This window comes from Mesocricetus auratus, unplaced genomic scaffold (genome assembly GCF_017639785.1).
Source record: "Mesocricetus auratus isolate SY011 unplaced genomic scaffold, BCM_Maur_2.0 Super-Scaffold_6731, whole genome shotgun sequence".
In the NCBI taxonomy this organism is placed as follows: Eukaryota; Metazoa; Chordata; class Mammalia; order Rodentia; family Cricetidae; genus Mesocricetus; species Mesocricetus auratus.
In genome coordinates, this window is record NW_024429185.1 from 14,464,354 (window position 1) to 14,486,102 (window position 21,749).

General features: G+C 37.7%; 1 protein-coding gene across 1 annotated transcript in view; it reads left to right on the forward strand.

The window, feature by feature from the left end:
- Galntl6 (polypeptide N-acetylgalactosaminyltransferase like 6) overlaps positions 1-21,749 on the forward strand; it is a 1,054,334-nt gene that overhangs the window by 429,063 nt on the left and 603,522 nt on the right. The gene's annotated exons all lie outside the window — the stretch shown is intronic.

The window sequence follows — 21,749 nt, forward strand, 5'->3', positions numbered from 1 at the left end:
TATTGTGGCTTGCTTGTCTTGACAGAACAGCTTAAATCCACATGCAAGTGAGTATACATCACATCATCACATTGGTCTTTCTTGTGAGGGTAACCTCACTCAGGATGATGTTCTTCTAGTATCATCCATTTACCTGCAACGTGATATTTTGTTTTTCTATTACTGTGATGAAACACCACCACTAAAAGCAACTAGGTGAGGAAAATGTTTATTTGGTTATACTTCTGCATTACTGTTCATCATTGAAGGAAGTCAAGAGTGGGAACTCAAACAGGGTACATGGAGCTTTGGAGGAATGATAACTTACTCATCATGGCTGGCTCAACCTGCTTCCATATAGAACCTAGGAAAGGGAACCCAAGGATGGCACCACCCACAATTGCCTGTGCCCTCGCTGATCAGTAACAAATTAAAAAAATTCCCTATAGCCAGATCTTATAGAAGTATTTTTCTCAATTGAGGTGCCCTCATATAAGAAAATTCTAGCTTTTCTTAAGTTATCAAAGCTAGAAGTATATTTGTCTTTTAATTTTGATAATGGAATAATTTTCCATTGTGTAAATGGAACACCCTTTCTTTATCCATTCATCCATTGATGGGCATCAACATTGTTTCTAATTTCTGGTTATTGTGAAAAAGGAGCAATGGCCATGTTTTAACAAGTGTCTCTGTACCAGGATGAAGCATCACTTGAGTATATATCAAACGTGCTGTGGGGTCTTGATGTAGATGAATTCCCATCTTCATGAGGCAACACCATGGTGATTTCCATAATGGCTATATATGTTTGCAGTTCCACCAGCAGTGGATGAGTGTCTTCTTTATTCCACATCCATGACAGTATGAGATATTATTTGTTTTTCATTATTAATCATTGATCTTAGTGCCCAAGCTAAGGGTGTTCCCTTCAGAAAGTCTTTTCCTGTGCCAAAATGTTCAAGGCTGTTCCCCTCTTTCCCTTCTGACAAGTTCAATGTATCTGAACTTATGTTCAGGTCTTTGATCCATTTGGAGTTCAGTTTTGTGCAAGGTGAAAAGTGTGGATCACTTTGAATTCTCCTACATGCAATCATCTAGTAGGACAAGCACCATTTTTTGAAGATGCTGTCTTTTATTGCAAGTGTGGAAGCTTTCTGTCATTGACATCCAGCTTTAATCAATTGTGGTCAGAAAAGATGCAGGGTGTTATTTCAGTTTTCTTGGATATGTTTAAACTTACTGTGTGTCCATGTATGTGGACAATTTTGTAGAAAACTCCATGAAATTCTGAGAGAAGTCATGTTCTTTTGTGTTTGGGTAGCATATTCTGTAAGTAGGTGTTATGCCCATTTTGTTTATGTCTATGTCTGGTAGTTCCAGTATTTCTCTGTTTACTCTTTGTCTGGTTGGTCTATCTACTGGTAAAAGTAAGATATTGAAGATTATAACTACCAGTATGTCAGGGGCAACATTCAACTTAAACTAGAGTAATGTTCCTTTTGTGAACTGTTGGGTGTGATGCATAGGTGTTTAGAATTACAATGTCATCTTGGTGTTTTCGTTTTTTTATCAGTATGTAGCATCTTTCCCTATATTTTCTGGTTTGTTATAGTTTAAAGTCTAATATTTCCAATATTAAAGTGGCTACAACTAGGTTAATTTACTTAAAACATCTTCCTTATTTCCATTCTTTTTTATCATTTTTTATTTTAATTGTAAATAGCTTGTTTTACATGTCAATCCCAGTTCCCTCTCCCTCCCCTCCTCCCACACTCCCCTTCCTCCCCCTCCCTCCCACCCTATTGCCAAATCCTTCCACATAGGGTATATCTAGAGTCTGTCATTTCACTCTGGGTAGGGTCCAGGCACTCCCCTAAGAGTCCAGGCTGAGAGAGCATCCCTCTTTGTGCTATAGGCACACGATGACTGTTTGTATTCCAGGGATAGACACTGATCCACAGCTCAGGGCCCCATAGGTTGCCCAGGCCTCACATTTGGGGGGGTCCAGATCAGTCCCATGCTGGCCTCCCCACAGTCGCTCTGGAGTCCAAGAGCTCTCCCCTGTTCAGATCAGCTGTCTCTGCTGGTTTTGCCAGCCCATTCTTTGCCAATTTGCTCATCACTCATCTCTCTCTGTCACTGGGTTCCTTGGGTTTAGTTCAGTGTGCTAGTCTGCACTTCCACTGATAGAGAGTCTGGGAAACAGGAAAGAACCTAAAAGATATGCATATATGCATAATAGCCAAGAGAAGAGGATTGAGACAAGATCCTCTGAATGGATGGGGAACACGGCAAGGGGTGGGGGGGAGTGGGAGCTGGGAAGAAGAGAGGGGGTGAAGAGGAAGAGAGTGGTCATGGGGGAACAGGAAGTTGAGTGTGTAGGGGTAGAATAGGGGGGAAGAGGGAATCATAGGATAGAAGACAGATCAGGCACCAGAGTGACCTTGAGTGATCTAAAGGGATAATAACACCAATTGGCAAGCTAAGCAATAGTGGAGAGACCACCTTGAATGCCCATTCCTGATAATGAACTTGATGTCTATAACCATCCGGGAGCCTTCATCCTATTTCCGTTCTTTTAACTTATGGTGATATTTATCCTTGATGTTAAGGAATGTATCTTAGATGCAGTAGAAGAATGGGACCTGCTTTCACATTATTAGTCTATCTACTGACTTGGACATTAAGAAAATTGATGTTCAGATTAATTAACATTGAGAATTAGCAATGAGCAGTGTTTGTGACTTCTGTTACTTTGATTTTGTAGTGTTTTTTTTTCTTCATTTTATGTGGTATCTTTGGATTATTTATTGGTTGTTTGTTCATGGGTATGGCTAACCTCTTAAACTGAAATTTGGAGCAGGGCCATGTGTCTATGCTGAGAGGGTATTCCTCCATATGATATGGGTTCCCAAAGTCCATTCATATGCTAGGGATAAATATTGATCTACTACCAGAGGCCCCATAGATTGCAGAGGCCTCCTCACTGACACGCAGGTTCAGGATGTCTGGATCACTCCTATGCTGGTGTCCAAGCTATCAGTCTGGGGTCCAAGAGCTCCCCTTTGTTCAGGTCAGCTGTTTCTGTGGGTTTCACCAGCTTGGTCTTGACCTGGTTGCTCATCACTCCTCCCTCTCTGCAACTGGATTTCAGGAGTTCAGTTCAGTGTTTAGCTTTGGGTGTCTGCTTCTGCTTCCATTGGCTACTGGATGAAGGCCCTAGGATGGCAGACAAGGGAGTCTTCAATCTCATTATCAGAGAAGGCATTTAAGGTAGACTCTCCACTATTGTTTAGATTGTTAGTTGATGTCATCCTTGTAGGTCTCTGGACATTTCCCTAGTGCCAAGTATCTTTAAATCTATAATGGCTCCCTTTATTATGGTATCTCTTATCTTGCTCTCCTCTATTCTTCCCTTTACTCAAACTTCCTGCTCCCTCATGCCCTCCTCTCACCTCCTCTTCTCCCCTTCTATTTCTCCTAGCTCCCTCTCCCCTCCTGCCACGCTCCCAATTTACTCAGGAGATTTTGTCCCTTTCCCCTTCTCCAGGAGACATAGTATGTGTCTCTTGGGGTCCTCCCTGTATCCTAGCTTCTCTGGCAGTATGGATTGTAGGCTGGTAATCCTTTGCTCTATGTCTAAAATTCATATATGAGTGAGTACATACCATGTTTGTCTTTTTGTGACTGGGTAACCTTATTCAGTGTGGTTTCTTTTAGTTCCATCCATTTGCCTGTGAATTTCAATATTCCATTGTTTTTGTTTTGTTTTTGTAAATGTTCCACATTTTCTCCATCCATCCTAGAGCTGAGGAGAATCTAGATTGCCTCTAGGTTCTGGCTATTACAAATAATAGTTGAACTTAGTTGAACAGATGTCCTTGTTATGAATGTATCTTTTGGATACATGTCTAAAAGTGGAACTGCTAGATCTCGTGGTAGACTGATTAACATTTTCCTGAGGAATCTCCATGCTGATTTCCAAAGTGTCTGTATGAGTTGTCACTCCCACCAGCAGTGGAGGAGTGTTCTCCTTTCTCCACATCCTCTCCAGCATAAACTGTAGTGGACATGAGGAAATAATCAGAGGACTGAAATCAGTAAATTAGAAACAAAGAAAACAAGTCAAAGAATCAATGATGTAACAAAGATCTTCTTTGGGAAGATCAACAAGATAGACGATCCTTTATCCAAACTAACCAAAAGGGAGAGAGAGAACATGCAAATTAACAAAATTTGGAAATGAAAAGGGGGACATAAACACAGACACTGAGGAAATCCAGAGAATCTACAAATCATACTTTGAAAACCTGTACTCCACAAAATTCGAAAAATTTAATGATATTGGAAAACAGCAACTATTACAATAACTATTATATGACCCTGTCTTCAAAACAATGAATTCCTTTATAATCTAAGAAATGTGTATAATAAATTGTTATATCATTTTTCTAAACAAAAGAATGTAACATTACTGATCTACCAGATATAAATACTAGCACAAAGAAATAAGATGATTTTAAAATAATATAGCTTGCATTTTTACTTGCTCTTTACAAACACAGTTGAGTTTAGAAATATGGTAGATTAATTTAATACTAATTAATGATGAACATTAAAGCTTGAACAGGATGAATAACATGCCAGTAGAAGATCATTCATAGTAGCAATATAGTCCATGTAAATAGTTTGGCTAATAGCATCCAAATTAATTATCACAGAATGAAGGCTAGCATTTCACTAGTTAAATATATTATTATGGTATTTTAGATTATTAAACACCTTCAAGAGAATACTTTCACTTCATTTTCATAATTTATAGAGATTAAACGTGAAAAATACATTGATTTTTTTAGATCAGTACGTAATTGAAGAAAATTAGCCTCTAATCTAAAATTTAATTTTCTTTCTCAACTACATTTTGCTTGGCTCTTTCACAGCCTAAATCAATCATTAAAATAAGATTGAAGAGAGAACATGAAATGCTAAATTCCCTATAAACATGATGCTGGCTGTTCCTCTGAGATGCTGCACTAGGAAGAAGAATTTTAGGCATTCTGTTCTATTTGTTACCATTAATAATTGAAAAATATAGAAAATGGACCAATATTCCTTATGATCAATGAAATTAACTTTTTACATCTCTCTCATCTACTTTTACAATTACAAAAACATAAGGTAGAGCTTTGGATGATGTTACCTAATGTTTGATGAAGGCATTTTTTAACTGCAAAATGCCTCTTTATAATCTATCTAGTACTACACACAAGTTTGTGAGAAGAGACAGATCAGTTCTACATGTTCTGAATTTATGGCTGACAAAGATGACAAATGTTCACAGGATTCGAATATTAAGTAAGGACCTGAATGTACTACAGATACATTCTTGATGAATAAATTAAATGACACCTAATCCTTCCTGTATCAGGCTGACAGGAAAATCAGTTACAATGCTTCCTCTCCTCAGAGGCATAAGCAAGAAGGTGCAGAAGACTGCCTTGGGCAAAGTAATATACTCTACACTTCCCTGTCTTATTATCTATCCTCTCAGTGCTGCTCTCAAGCCTCTCAAGTACTTGGGTTCTGAAGATTCCTGCCTTTCTAACTTTGAGAGCTATTCACCGAGGCCAGGATTCTCTACTCACTAGAGAGGCTCCTGCACTCTCTGCTCCTTTTCCATCTCCCTGGCTCACCCTGGCTGTGCCCTGCATTGACTTCTTCCTTGCCTCTTTCCTGGCAACTCTGATCACAGACTTTCCTTCCCATCTAGATCAAGTCAACCACCTCCTGTACTAAAGCTCCAACAATAACAATGACACCAAGCAGACGCTGCCCTCACATTGAATAAAGTTCCCAAGGCAAGAATTTAAAGGGCTGTGCATTTCTATGAGCTACTCAAAAGGCAGAAAGAGTTAACAGCTCTAAAATTACCTTGTTGAGAATATAAGGTGCAGAGATTGGAGATATTCCATGAGTCAGAGGCACTGAAATCTTGGCCTCTTAAATCCAATATCTTTATTTTACTCTATCATTTTGTATATTTTGTATATTTATTCAATTGATCTGTATTGACAAATTATATATCTTTCTAAATAGTTTTTATTTTGAAAAACTCATATACCTCCCAGTACCCCAGAGACTATGAAAGAGTACTGAATAGTTTCTCTTATCCTCTGTTATTGTCAAGATATAATATAAAATGATTTCATTTTTCTTTAAGACTGAATTAAACTATATTACAGAAATGATTCTTTTAAAAACTAAGATAACGCAGACTCATTCTTAACATGAGAGATCGGGAAGGTCGAATTGTGGGAAGGACAGAGAGGGAGAGCAAGTAAAGTGATGTTTTGATAGAGGGAGCCTATATGGGGTTAGGGAGAAACCTAGCACTAGGGAAATTCCAAGGGATCCACAAGGATGACCCCAACTAAGTATCTAAGCAATAGTGGAGAGGGTACGTAAATACCCATCTCCTATAATGAGATTGATGACTACCTTCAATGCCATCCTGGAGCCTTCACTCGGTAGCTGATGAAAACAGAAGCACAAATTCACAGCTAAACACTGGGCCAAACTCTTGGAATCCAGTTGTAGAGAGGGAGAAGTGATGAGCAAAGGGGTCAAGACCACCTTGGGGAAACCCACAGAAACAGCTGACCTGAGCAATTGGGACACCGAACTGACAGCTAGGGAACCTGCATAAGACCGAACCAGGCCTCCTGAACGTGGGTGTCTGTTGGGGGGCTTGGGCAGTCTATAAGGCCTTTGACAGTGTAACCTAGTACATGAACTGGCTTTTTAAGAGCCCATTACCTATGGAGGAATATCTTGCTCAGCCTGGATACAGAGGGAATGGCCTCAGTCCTGCCCCAAATTATGTGGCATACTTAGATGTGACATACTCCCCCATGGGAGACCTCACCCTCTCTGAGAAAGGGATGGGAGTGGAATGGGGAAATGGTTGGTGGAGTGGAAGGACAGAAGGGAGAGAGAACTGGGATTGGTATGTAAAATAAGATTGTTTTAAAAATAAATGAAAAGAAGTTGGTATATCATTTGACTTCTGTAACCATGACAAATGAAAATGAATTCATAAGTCTATTCACAAATGCTATTGTGCAGTCAGACCAAGTGGTAAAGGGTTGGGTCATCTATGGATTCTGACAGCATCAAAGAATAGAGAGTGGCTTCTTGACGAAGGATGTGGAAAATCATGTCAAATAAATAGTTTGGATATGTAAGATGAAGAGATAATAACCCAAACCTAGCAAAGCAGTAATTCAAAGGCCAAGACATTCATAAGGATCTTTCAAGGAATGCAAATGTGTCCTGTGTGATGAAGTTCTAAAGTACTACACCTTGAGTTCATCAAGTCAAATCTTGTCACAACACATTTGAAATACTAGCATGAAAGGAGTGCAATGTTATGAAATGAGTTTCTCTAAATAAGGGCAACATTAAGAAGGCAAGTAAATGTAGCAAAATGGTGGCGATTATAAGGGGTAGTGGAGTATGGAAAATTTAGCCCCGCGAAGGCCACTTTGAAAGTTGTGATAGTGGTGTTCATGTGAAATATTTGAATATTGAAAATAAAAGAAAAGGATAACAGAAGTTAAATAAAATATCCATGTGATATGTTCGACCAATCAGTGTGGCTCATAAACAAAGAACTCACAGGGGAAATGATACTTACAGATTCTTGAATACATAGTCTATTCTTTGTGATTTAGATCCAAAAGTTTGTCTCCTGCAAGAGGTATGTGCTACTGCTTTGAGATAATATCGAAAATGTGTCTTCTTATGTGTTTATTAAGATGGAATCAAGTCATACTCCTCATGCAGGACTTCATCATGGGGAAATGACTGATTGTGTTGAGATGTTTTTGGAAGATATTTGAACCTCTGGGAAAATTCTAAACTAAAGAATTTGCACAACTTAACAGTGAAAATATAATAGAATTCATATAATCTTAGGCAAGCTTACAAAATAAACATATGGACTTTGCTTTAAAATACCAAAAAATAAATTAACGTGAATTGAACAGAAGAGCAACTAGAAGTACACTGCTGAATATTGACACATATGCACTAATACACATGACAGGAAAAAATATGATTTTTTGCTGAAAAAGATAAAGAAAATCTAAGGGAAGGATTTTATACTTTTTTTCTTCCAACTGTGAGTTAAAGTTGAAAAATAAAAATAAATTGATAAATGGTTAATATTTGTTACTGAAAAGGAGTTCAAACATTTAAACTTATCTGTGTCCTATAGAGAAATCCATTTTATCACTATATAGTAGTGATATGATCATCTCATTTTCCTTCTGTGTCCCATAAATACATTCTAAGTGAACTTAGTGAACTTATACTTTAAGGTTCATTTATTTCTTGAATTTAAAATTTTTTCCAAAAATTAATTAATGTTTTTCTGTTTTTTGTTATTTGGAAATCATCACAATTTACTGTCACATATTAGAGGAGCTATTTTTATGTACTATATTTTTCTCTTATAGAAGATGGTTCTAAGAACTTATGTGAAAAATATGGAGTTGATTGATATCTATAAACCATATTAATTTGGGTACTGTGTATATAGTTCAGTTGGCAAAGCAGTTGCCATGTAAACCTGACGGCCTGAGTTTTGCTTCTAACATGCAGTCTTGGTGGGTTTTTTTATAATCTCAGTGCTAGACAGGCAGTCAAGTGTCTCCCTGTGTCTCCATAACCAGCTAATCTAGTGAATGGCTTTGTCACATAATATAAGGTAGCACATAAGAGAAAATATTAGTAATTATCTTCTGGATTATAAACACACAAGAACACACACACACACACACACATCAAAATGACGCCAAATTCTTTGAAAACCTATGCTTCAATGGAATTTTTCCTTCTCTCCCTCCCTCCCTCCTTCCTTCTTTCCTTCCTTCCTTCTTTCTTTCCTTTCTTCTTTTGTTTTCTTTAACTTATAAGGCAGTTTATTATTTTCATCTCCCTCTACTCCTTCCAGCTCCTTTCGATCTCCCCTCCAATCCTGATCCACTCCCTTTCTGCCTCATTAGAAATGAACAGGCTCCTAAGAGATAACAACCAAGCCAAAAAAAAAAAAAGAAAGAAAAGAAAAGAAAAACATTTTAAGACATAACAAAATCCATCACATTCAGGCTGAACAAGGGAGAGGAGCAAAAGAAAAAGAGCCCTAAGAGTAGGCAGAAGAATCAGAGACCCACTCATTCACACACTCTGGAGTCCCATGAAAATACTAAGCTCAAAGATACAACATACACACGAAGGACCTGGTGCAGACCTTGTCATCACTGTGCTTGCAGCTTCTGTCTCTGTGAGTTTATGTTAACCTTGCTCAGATGGTTTAGTGGGCTTTGTTCTCCTGGTGTCCCCCATTGCCTCTGGCTCTTACACTCTTGTGTCCTTTTCCATAGGCTTAGAACTGTGTGTTCAATGAGTCTCTCTGTGTGTAATTGATGGCTGTGGGTCTCTGCAGCTGTTCCCATGTGCTGCATGAGGAAGATTCTCTGGATAAAGTCTATGGGTATATACAAATATCATTTAGAGTCATTTTTTCACTAATTTTAAAGACCAGTTGCATTTGATTTTACCCTAGGTCCCTGAGCTATATATTATCTGACTCACAAACAGTGCCAATTATGGATTCTATCTGGTGGAGTGAACCTTAAGTCAAATCATGCCTTGTTTGGTTACTCCCACAAGCTTTGGGGAACCATGGCACTATCATCTCTTTTAGGCAAGACAGCATTATAGATCAAAGTTTTCATAACTGAACTGGTGCCTACATTTCTGCTATAGTAGCCTACAAAGTGCCTTTCTGTATCAAAGGCATTAGAACCTAGGGTGTCTAGGTAACAGCTCAACCACTCAGTACACAAATAGTTGTGTAGCATGGTGTCCTCAGGATTGCTGTTTTTCTGCTTTGGCATTATACTGCATTCTGGAATCAAGATGTACAGTGCCTTCAGCAATAGGGACTTACCTAGTACTTCTTTGCCTAGTACTGTGAGAAACCAAGGTTAATTATTATAACATGTACAGTTTAGGGGGCATTTGAGGCCTTTCTGACCAACAATGCCTATGACGTTTTCATATATATGACATTAGAGTTTTGTTTTTAATAATTTATGATTTCTTTGATCAACATCCACTCAGAATACTTGCATTTAAGATCTATTTTAAGTTCTTTTAAATAGGTCTATAAAAGCTGGTTCTCTTTTATATCTTTTTTAATTTAAATTAGAAACAAGCTTGCTTCACATGTCAATTCCAGCTCTCTCTCCATCCCATTCTCCCCTGTCCCCCACCAACAGCTCCCAAACCCCCTCCCTATCCCCCCTCTCCTCCCCAGGGAGGGTGAGGCCCTTTAATGGAAGATCTCCAAAGTCTTTCATAACATCCAGGGCAGGGCCTAGGCCCTCTCCCATGTGTCCAGACTGAGAGAGCATCCTTCATGTGGAATGGGCTCCCAAAGTCCATTTGGATGCCAGGATAAATATGAATCTAGTAACCAAGGGCCCAAAGAATGCCAAGGCTTTCTCTCTGACATTCAGGGGGTCTGATTCAGTCCCATCCTGGCCTCTCAGTCATCAGTCTGGGGTCCATGAGCTCCCCTTTGTTCAGGTCAGCCATTTCTGTGGGTGTCACCCCTTGACCTCTTTGCTCATCATTTCTCCTGCAAATGGTTTCCAGGAGTTCAGTTCAATGTTTATTTGTGGGTGTTTGTCTCTGGATAAATGCACTAGTATGGCATATAAGGTAGTCATCAATTGGGATAGGGCATTTAAGGTAGCCTCTCCACTATTGCTTAGATTGCCAGTTTTCATATGACCTTTACATGCGTTCTGAATTTTGATTCATCATCCCCTGCACCTCATCTTCTCCCACATAGTACACTGATACTTAATAGTAGGAACTTTCTTCATTCATCAAAATCCTAATGAAAAACAATGAGTCCCCTTTCTAACATTTATTTTGTTTTGCCAATTTTTCCCAAAATATATTTCTTTTTGACTATTTATAATGGATGTTCTTTTTTTCTGTTTTATTTGGAATGTTATTGCAAATCTAGATGGAGACTTCCTCTCTTATCTCTGTTTTCAGATCACTCTAACTGGATAGAGTAATGTCAATGAGTTCCTTCAAAAATGAGGAATGTTATTTATTTAATTGAAACATCACAAATTGCAATTCTTCTGAGAAAACATCTTGAATTTATCCTCTACTATTTTTATTTTACTCAATTCAGTGTGAGACAGAACACTATTTGCAGTGTTTGATAACAGAATTGTAAAGAATATGACATTATTCATGCTTAAATTTTGGAGAGTGCCTGCACCTCAGTTTGTCTATGCTTTCTATATTCTGGTTATATTTCATTTCTATATATGTGATTATATGTGTACATACTCACATATATTTAAGTATACACACACATATACATGTATATATAAATATATATATACATATTCATTTGAGAATCAAAGTCTGACCACACGAATCTTATATCCTAGTTTCTCAGAAGACTCTCAGTTTTATCATTAATTGTCCTTATGACTAAATTATGTTGCTTTCCTCTGAATATTATATAATTGCTTTAAATGCATAATTGTTTTAGAGTAGAGTAATCTCCCATAATATTTTCAAGTTTAGCATTGTGGTATGAATTATCTAAGTGAATGTGGAAGGACCAATTAGAGAGTGGGGGGAACTTCAAAAAACTAATTATTTGCCTAGACTCACTTGTTACCTCTATAACTAAAAATGCTGAGGAAAGAAAAGCTAAAGAGCTTGTTGTAGTAATGGTTTCTTAGCGGAAGTTAGATATGAAACAGGTTCTGGATATTTAACCTCCAACTCAGAATCCTCTTCATACACATCAGTGAAACTGTGCTGTTGAGAGAAAATAATCAACACAATAGTCTTTCAGGTAGAGAATAATAATCACAGTAGTTTTTTCTGGTAGAGAAGCTGTAATTGTGTTTCTTATAAAATCTGTGAATCAACTAACCTTTAAAAATAATGCATAAGTACTAAATAAAAACAATCAACAAACAAAAGAGAGAAGTACAAGAAATTTAAAAAGGACAAAGGAGATAGCCACACTTCTAATTTATGTCATCCAGAGCTGGAAGAAAATGTCTACCCACTTCACTACCAAAGAGGAAAAGTGGTATAAAGGAAATCTCTCATATACTCAAAACAAAGAAAGCAAAACTTTAAAACTGTCAATTATGTTCCAGGATTTTCAATGGCTGCTACTTCATAAAGCTTACAAGGATGTCAGATAACTATCAATTGGGAGACAATGGCTACTTTCACATTTTATATTTATTTTTACTTACAAAATCTGAAATTAAAATTCTACCATACAAATAAAGAATGACATTTTTTTCTGAGAACAATGTAACAATATACTTTATAAGTAGAACTATAAGAACAAAAAAGCAACTATTATAATTCTTTTTTTAAATATAGCCTCCTCATCTGCCATCAATATTCAGTTTATAACACTCAAACATTCCATGATACTGTTGTTAAGAAAATAGGAAAGAAGCCATGTATGCACAGCCGATGCTATTCTTGACAAATTGGTTCCTTTGCTCTACCTATCACTTATCTACTTATGCAGATTCATAACCTCATTGAGAATTTTATGTATAGCAGTAATCAAGCATTGATTTGTTTAGCAAATTTCCATCCATTCTAAAGTCATACTATTAGAAAAGTCTAAATAATTGTGTATGTATAATATTTTAGGACATATCAGACTTACCCTAACACAAAATGTGACCAGCCACTCTTATTTTTCTCTACCAGACTTTTGCCAAAGCTGTAGTAAAAAAAAGTCTGGGTGATGGTAGCACATGCCTTTAACCCCAGCACTCAAGAATCAACAGCAAGCAGATCATTGTGTTAGAGGCTGGCCTGGTCTACAGAGCAAGTTCCAGGACACGCAGGGTTATAGAAGAAACCCTGTCTTGAAACACCAAAACACAAAATAAACAAAAAAGAACTCCCAATTTTGCTAAATCATATTCTAGTAAATACAATGACTATTTACAGAGATGTGGTTGCAAACAACAATATTAGGATGCAATTGAAATGATTTCAATAAAAATACTACAATTAAGGGAGATTTATAAATTCTCTACCACACATACATAGACAACTAAAGGAACTTTAGAGCATTACTTCATGATTCTTATTTGTTGGTTTGCATGTGTATATATACCAGATATGATAAATTTATAGTCACCAGCATTCCAACATTCATAAACACACCTTAAGCAAGCAGTGCCTATTTTCTAATAGGCATAATGTCTTTCACAAACAGTTCACCTCTCTGGTGTACACAAAGACTCAAATTTTATATAAACTACCAAGATAAGAAAATATATAGTTCATGAGCTCTGACTGCAATGTGATTTAGGAAAGGAACAACCAGTGTGATTAGATAGTTTGACATGAAAAAAAATATCACATCACTCTCTGACAGCCTCAAACAAATCTGTTGCTTTTTCAGATTAAAAAGAAAATAACTAAGGAAGAACATTTAAAGCAAATTTAGTGGCAATCTACTGACAGTTCAGGAATCGAATGACTTACTAGGTTCCCCAAAGAGTAAGATGATGTTGTGTGAACATGTTTTATCAATATTCATATTTTATCTGCAGTTTCTGTAAACTCAATCTTCAGTTTACAGAAGATTGGCAAGGAGATATACAAGCCTATGGCTGAGGCAAGAAATGGGAACAGTGCCTATGCAGACTGTTCACCTGCTGTGATGGGAACAATGAGAATCTCTTTTTCATTTTCCTAGTGAGATAGCTAAGTGCTTAGATACAGGTATTCAGTGTTGGGTGAATTGAAGACAACAAAAGATACACAAAAACGGAAGAATGTTAACATAAGTAGAAAACTATTTCATTCATTTAAAATGTAGATATTTCTAACCTTAATGAATTTAGATTTAATTGATATTTGAAGGAGCTATTATGAATTTAAGCCTTTGTATACTTTATATATATTTTTACGCCAAATGTGATAGTGGTAACATGTCATACCAACAACTCATGAGGCTGCGAGGGCAAATGCATTTACACCAGTGTTTGGGAACAGACTAAGCAACATGGTGAAAACTTGCTTTTTTTCCTTTTATTTATTTTTTATTTAAATTACAAACAATCTTGCTTCACATGTCAGTCCCAGCTCCCTCTCCCTCCCTTTCTCCCTTGCCCCCCGACGAACCCCCCAAACCCCTAACACAATCCTCATTCTATTCCCCAGGGAGGGTGAGGCCTTTCATGGAGGATCTTCAAAGTCTGTCATATCATCCAGGCAGGGCCTAGGCCCTCCCCCATGTGTCCAATAGCTCTCCCCTGTTCAGATCAGCTGTCTCTGCTGGTTTTGCCAGCCCATTCTTTGCCAATTTGCTCATCGCTCCTCTCTCTCTGTCACTGGGTTCCATGGGTTCAGTTCATTGTTTACCTGTGGGTGTTTACCTCTGCTTCCATCAGTCACTGGATGAAGACTCCTGGATGGTTATAGACATCAAGTTCATTATCAGGATGGGCATTCGAGGTGGTCTCTACACTATTGCTTAGCTTGCCAATTGGTGTCATTCCTTTAGATCACTAGAGGTCACTCTGGTGCTTGATCTGTCTTCTAACCTATGATTCCCCCTTCCCCCTATTCTACACCCCCCCCACTCAACTTTCTTGTTCCCCCATGACCTGCTATCTCTTCCTCTTCTCCCCCTCTCTTCTTCCCAGCTCCCACTGACCCCCATCCCTCGCCGTGTTCCCCATCCATTCAGAGGATCTTGTCTCAATCCTCTTCTCTTGGGTACTATGCATATCTTTTAAGTTCTTTCCTGTTTCCCAGACTCTATATCAGTGGAAGTGCAGACTGGCACTATCCTGATCCATGTCTAAAATCCATATATGAGTGAGCACATACCATGATTGTGTTTTTGTGACTGGGTTACCTAACTCAGGATGGTTTCTTCCAGTGCTATCCATTTACCAGCGAATTTCAAGATTCCATTGTTTTTTTCTGCTGAGTAATACTCCATTGTGTAAATGTACCACATTTTCTCTATCCACTCTTCATTTGAGGGGCATCTAGGTTGCTTCCAGGTTCTGGCTATTACAAATAATGCTGCTATGAACATAGTGGAGCAGATGTCCTTGTATGAATTTGCCTCTTTTGGATATATGCTTAAGAGTGGAATTGCTGGGTCTTGTGGTAGATTGATTCCCATTTTCCTGAGGAATCTCCATACTGATTTCCAAAGTGGCTGCATGAGTTGGCACTCCCACCAGCAGTGGAGGAGTGTTCCCTCTCTCCACATCCTCTCCAGCATAAATTGTCTTTGGTGTTTTTGATTTTAGCCATTCTGACAGGAGTAAGATGGTGTCTCAGAGTTGTTTTGATTTGCATTTCCTTGATGGCTAAGGATGTGGAGCACTTTCTTAAGTGTCTCTTGGCCATTTTAGCCTCCTCTATTGAGAATTCTCTATTTAGTTCCGTACCCCATCTTTTAATTGGATCCTTTGATGTTTTGGAGACTTGCTTCTTGAGTTCTTTGTAAATTTTGGAGGTTAGCCCTCTGTCAGATGTGGGGTTAGTGAATATCTTTTCCCATTATGTGGACTGCCTTTTTGTCTTGTTGACTGTGTTCTTTGCATTACAGAAGCTTTTTAGTTTCAGAAGGTCCCATTTGTTAATTGTCGATCTCAGTGTTTGTGCCACTGGTGTTATGTTCAGGAAGTGGTCTCCTGTACCAACTCGTTGAAGAGTATCCCCCACTTTCTCTTCTAAAGTTTCAGTGTGGCTGGATTTATGTTGAGATCTTTGATCCATTTGGACTTAAGTTTTGTACAAGGTGATAAACCTGGATCTATCTGCAGTCTTCTGCATACCAGTACCCAGTTATGCCAGCACCATTTGTTGAAGATGCTTTCTTTTTTCCATTGTATAATTTTAGCTTCTTTGTCAAAAATCAAGTGTTCAAAGGTGTGTGAGTTAAAATCAGGGTTTTCAATTCTGTTCCATTGGTCTACCTGCCTATTTTTTGTGCCAGTACCAAGCTGTTTTCAGGACTATAGCTCTATAATAGAGCTTGAAGTCAGGTATGATGATGCCTCCTGAAGTTCCTTTATTGTATAGGGTTGTTTTGGAATTGGCAATAGGGTGGGAGGCTGGGGGGATGGGGGAGTGCGGGAGGAGAAGGGGAAGAGGGAACTGGGATTGGCATGTAAAACAAGCTATTTAAAATTAAAATTAAAAAAATTAAAAAAAGATTGTCTTTGGTCAGTGAATGTTTTTCTCCTATTGAATCTTCAAGGCCTGATAGTCTCTCTTCCAACTCTTGTATTCTGCTGGTTATGCTTGCATCTGATCATTTACTTACCTTTTCTAATTACAGCATTCCTTCTAACTGTGGAGGTTTTTTTGTCTCTATTTCAACTTTCAAACTTAGCAATGTTTGAATTTTTTCTTGCAATTTTTGGTTTTCTTTCCTTCCATTTCTTTAAAGGATTTTCTCATTTCCTCTTTTAGGGTCTCTATCATCTTCATGGAGTTGTTTTTAAGGTTGTTCTCTTCTGCTCCATGTGCATTGGGATGTTCAGGTGTTGCTGGTGTACAGTCCCTAGACTCTGGTGGAGTCATATTGGTTTTTCTGTTGTTGAATGTGTTCTTATCTTGTTGTCTTCCCATCCCTTCTTCCAGTGGGTACAAATGGGGTCTCTTCCTTTCGTGGTGGGGACAAGTTCAAGGTTCTCTTCTTCTGGTGGGTGCAAACAGGTCCAGTACTCTGATGGGTCTCAAGGTGGGTCCAGGCTGATCTGAGGACATAACCTCTCCCAGTGGGTGGGAGCCGGATTAGCACAATGCTATCAGCATATTTGAGGTTGCTTTGTGAGTTGGGGATGAGTCCACCTGGCTGCATTCACCAGGGCAGGAGATCCCAGAGAGCAATTACTTCGTCATAATTATAATAGAAAATAAAAAAAACTTACTCAGAGACCTTATAAGATTGGTTCCTCATACATCTCAAGTGTCCATAATCTTTATAGGGAAAATTGGAAGTGTATGATATATAAAACACTGGCGATTTTCCTTCCATTTTACTGAAATTACAAATAGCACTCTTTGAGCTAGGCTTCTGCACCCCAAAACACACAGCCAAGAAAATAAATGACTTTATTTCTTTTAGGAAAAAAGGGTAAATCTTTAGCACCTGGTAATTTGTTTATCACACATGTAATATGAACTGGTGCCTACTATGGATAATCACTTTCTAGATGTTTATAACATCATGGCAAGCAATAAAACATTTTTTCTTTTACAGGATGTACATTCTTGCTGAAAGAAAGTCATGAAGTAGATAAAAACACTAATTCCAATAGTAGTATGTTAAAGAAAGCAGATGTTTCTAAATGTCAACACAATCCTGCAGTTCCAACAGTTCTGAGACAGACACAAGAGGTCACTCCAAGATTGAGGTTCTCTTGTCTACATAGGGAGTTCCAGGGTTACATAGAAAAATGTCTTTTTAAAAGCAACAAGGAATGAGAAGAGGTGGTGTCTGTATGAGAGAGAAATAGTGAGTAGAGATTGAGAGATAAGGACAAGGGTAAGGAAAGGAGGGTAAAAGATAAGGATGGGGGAACAGCAGGAACAAGAGAGAGAGTACAGTGATGAAGAAGAGGAGTAAAAAAGAAAAGAAATGAAAAATTGGAATAAGAGTCTTTATGTAGTATTGGAGATTCTTGTCTGTGTTGGAGTGATATTGTAAGATCTCTACAAATGAATAAAGTTTGAAGGCACCAATATTCACGGAACTTTTAGTTTCTCAGTTGCTCACCCTCACTGGTTTTTTGGACTATCCTTAAACAGCTTGCTCAGAAGGAACAGTTTAAATAACTGAAAAATGTCAGTAGAATCTTTCGTTTGACCTAAGCCTATCTTATTCGCAGTATTCAGTGTTAACAGACCTTTGTCTTGTAAAATAGATTTATTAAGTATTTGCCTAGCACGGCATTTCAATTTTGGGTTTGCGCAATTCAATTATCCCAGTTTCTTCTGATGTAAAGTGTCTCCAGCCCTAGCTGTTTAAAAATGGTTCGTACCGTCTACTAGTTATAAAACTTGAGCTGCACTCTTTCTTCGCCAGTTAGCATACACCAGGCTCTTTGATTCAGGAAATTTCGTTTCTTTATTATTTTTTGTTTGTTTGTTTTGCTTTTTTGATTTGTTCCCCTGTGTAAATTATTTCTACACATGCCAGGTTTTCTCCTTGAAGCAGCCATGTAATAAATTTGCCCTTATCTTCCTAATCATAGTATGTCCCCAGCTTTTTCAGGTCTGTCACGATACTGTGTACATTTTCAATTTCCTTACCCAGTGGTGCACATAGTACACAATCAATACACATCCCAAATTAATAGCCATAGCAATCCACAAGACAGTCATAGTAATGTCATTTTAGCCAGGAGACAAATACAAGGTCCATTATGAGAAAATCAGCATAAATTTCCTGTTTAAGTGGCCAATAGTTCCTGTGAGTACACAGCATCAATTACATACTGGTAAAATCTTTTCTGATTGAAAGTTATACATTTGCCCATGATATTTAATTTCATGCTTTAATGATTTAAAATGTCACATTTATTTTTTATTCTACTTTAATGATAGGGACTGATACAACATTTCAGAATTTAAAGACAGTGTCTGGGTTGAATATACAACTTATTATAATGACTTGCATTATAGTGCATTAGTATCTCCAAATAGTTATGACTATGAATTCATAATAATAGTGAATATTTCTAATATTGTTGTACAAGGTTTGTTATTTTCATTTTCATTTTGTTCTATCTTTATGTATTTCTTTGTTTTTTGTTTTTTTTAAACAAAAGAATTGCAAACTCAGGGGACTGCAAGACTCTAGATAGTAAAACTTAAAATAACATTTTATCATTTCCAATAAAATATTCTGCCTTTATGTATAAGAATGCAATATTTTAAAACCTAACTTAATAAATTCAATACAAAATTTCTAATGTACCATTCATATTAATGTACTTGTTTTGTTACATAATGTTAAAGAGGTAGGCATTCATTTAAAACCCCTACTTCTGGGGGTTTGCCAGTCTGAATACTAAACTGTCATACAGAGAAAATGTGTTTCCCTCTAACAGGGGTTCTAATGGTGATACCACTATACATTGGCTATATTCATAGTCTGCAAAGTAGCTGAATTCGAACCCATGGACTTTAAATAATTTCAATAAAAAGTGTGAAAAGAAGATGGTGGTAATGTGTCCATCTCTCTGAGGGCTAAGTAATTACATATAAAATTTTCAAATATGATAATTAGTCTTTTAGTTTTGGGGGACCATCTAGTAAACAAAAGCAGTGCTTTCAATTACCTTTCTTACAACTGGGGCACCCAAAAATAACACTCTCCGGCCTGTTGAGCTGCCTGCTGGCTGTGCAGTGTGCTCCAGGATCCCAGGTTTTGTGATGCCACCCTTTCCTGGGCTGGCTTTGGTGACACAGCTGTGTTTGAGTCTTTTCTCTTCCTGCAGCTCCTCATGTACAGTCCTGTTAGTAACACCAATAAAACTCATTGGTTTAGCAAAACAGAAAATAAAATAAGCCAACAAACGAAACAAAAAAACCAATAGAATGAACTATAAACCTAATTATACAAAGGCATGTGTAGTCCGAAATCCCTCTGCTATTAATTTGGACATTTTATAGAAGACAGATTTCCAGGTTATAAAAGTTTCCCAATCATGGAAATGGTTAATAAGAGTACTTTTTCTTCTGATTTTATTCATATGCATCTTGGACAGAACAACTGTTATTTTGCTGCATAATTGTAGTGAGTTAAGTGCATATAAAATATTTCAGTGTGATGCTTCACACATGAAATTTCTCACTGACTTTTTAATTTCCACTAATTAAAATAATTAAATGTCATCATCCCCGAAAATAAAATAGGGGCAGAGGCAGAATATCAGCATGTTGCTTATTGCAAACTGCTTCGTGCTGGAAGGGGGCGCTGTTCATACCATGGGGATCATGACAAAACTCAGAAACCTGTATAAGTCCTTATTTTCAGGTCTGTAAGGCTCCATCATCTTAGCTGTTTCAGTTGTTGGAACACCTGGCCCACTGCTTCCGGGGGTCTTGGTGCGTCAAACCACAGACGCCTGGAAGGAATCCTCAGCTTTTCATTTTCTGTAGAAACATAAATAAAATCTTTCCCAAGTAACATATTCTTATACTTAAATTTTGAAGTTAAGGCATTTTCAAAAGATAGAAGTTGAATTAATTCAGCTGCATTTATAATCAACTTACTTTAGCAGTTGTTTCTTTCTGAGCAATCAAAAAACTGAAAAAACCAATAGCATACAGTATCCTGACTCTCTGTGTATTTTTCATCTTTACGTGGCTTATTTATTTATCTATTATTATTACTCTTATTTGTTTTAATTTGATTTATTTATTTTTCTCTGAGACAGGGTTTCTCTTTGGAAATCTGTCTTCCTCTGCCTCTGCAGCAAATCCTACCGGCGTGCGGCACCACAGCCAGCTTCTCTATTTTCATTTGCCACTATGCTATTTTTCTTTTACTCTCTCAATCCTATGTATATTTTTAAACACACTGTAAACCTTTAGAGGTTTTGTTCATCCAAGTCTGATTAGCAAAGCCTCTTAAAAGAACCTTGTTGGCTTTGTTTTTTTTTTTTTTTATGCTGAGTCAGGAAGCCTAACTTAAGCCAGCCTCGAGTCTCTGCTTGCTGCTAACAAAACAGAGCCCACCTGAGAAAATGCTGCTACCAAAAATCTGTGCTTCAATCCATTCTTCTGTTTCTAAAATTCCTTTAAAGCTTTTGTCATTCTACAGGAAAGTTCATCATCCCACTCCTGATCACCATTATGTAAAGGGAAACCTTTTCCTTGAGAGAAGCCTTCCTGCCAGCCTGGTTCCAGAGCCACATCAGTCCCAAATAAACACACAGGAGGCTATATTAATTATGAAGCTGTTGGCCTTGCTTGTTTCTTACCGGCTAGCTCTGACTTAAGTAATTACCCCATAATTGTTAATCTAAGTATTTCTCTTACCAGAGAACTTTCCGGGCTTCCTACCCCATGGCATTACATCTTGCCTCTCTGTTTCTCCTTCCCAGAGTTCTCCTGGACTCCTAGTCCCACCTATCTTGGTTCCCTATTGGCCCAACAGTGCTTTATTGACATATACATAGGACTTCCCCCATCACAGGATTTTGTTTTTATCAGGGTGGCTGGGTGGAGGGAGGTGTTTTGTGATTTTGGTTGTATGTTTGAATCAAGGTCTCTAGCATGACTCAAACTTTCCATAAAACAAAGGATAACTCCCAACCCCCTGCTTCTACCTGTACCTCCCTAGCACTCAAACTTCTTGGACTCCTTCAGTTCCTGGTAATACAGTATCAGAGATCTGACCCAGAGCTGTACTGAAGCCAAGTAAGCACTCTGTCATCTAAACAACACCCTCAGCACCTCGGTGCTTTTTTAGGTTCAACGTAAAAACACTTCAAAAACTGCCCCTAAAATATAGAAAATTTCTATCTGTATTTTTGTTATTACTGATGTTTTTAAGTTTAGCCTTTAGCCAGCACACCTCTAGCTTCAAGCCAATGAGTTCAGAGATCCCAGATTTGGACCACCTTAAA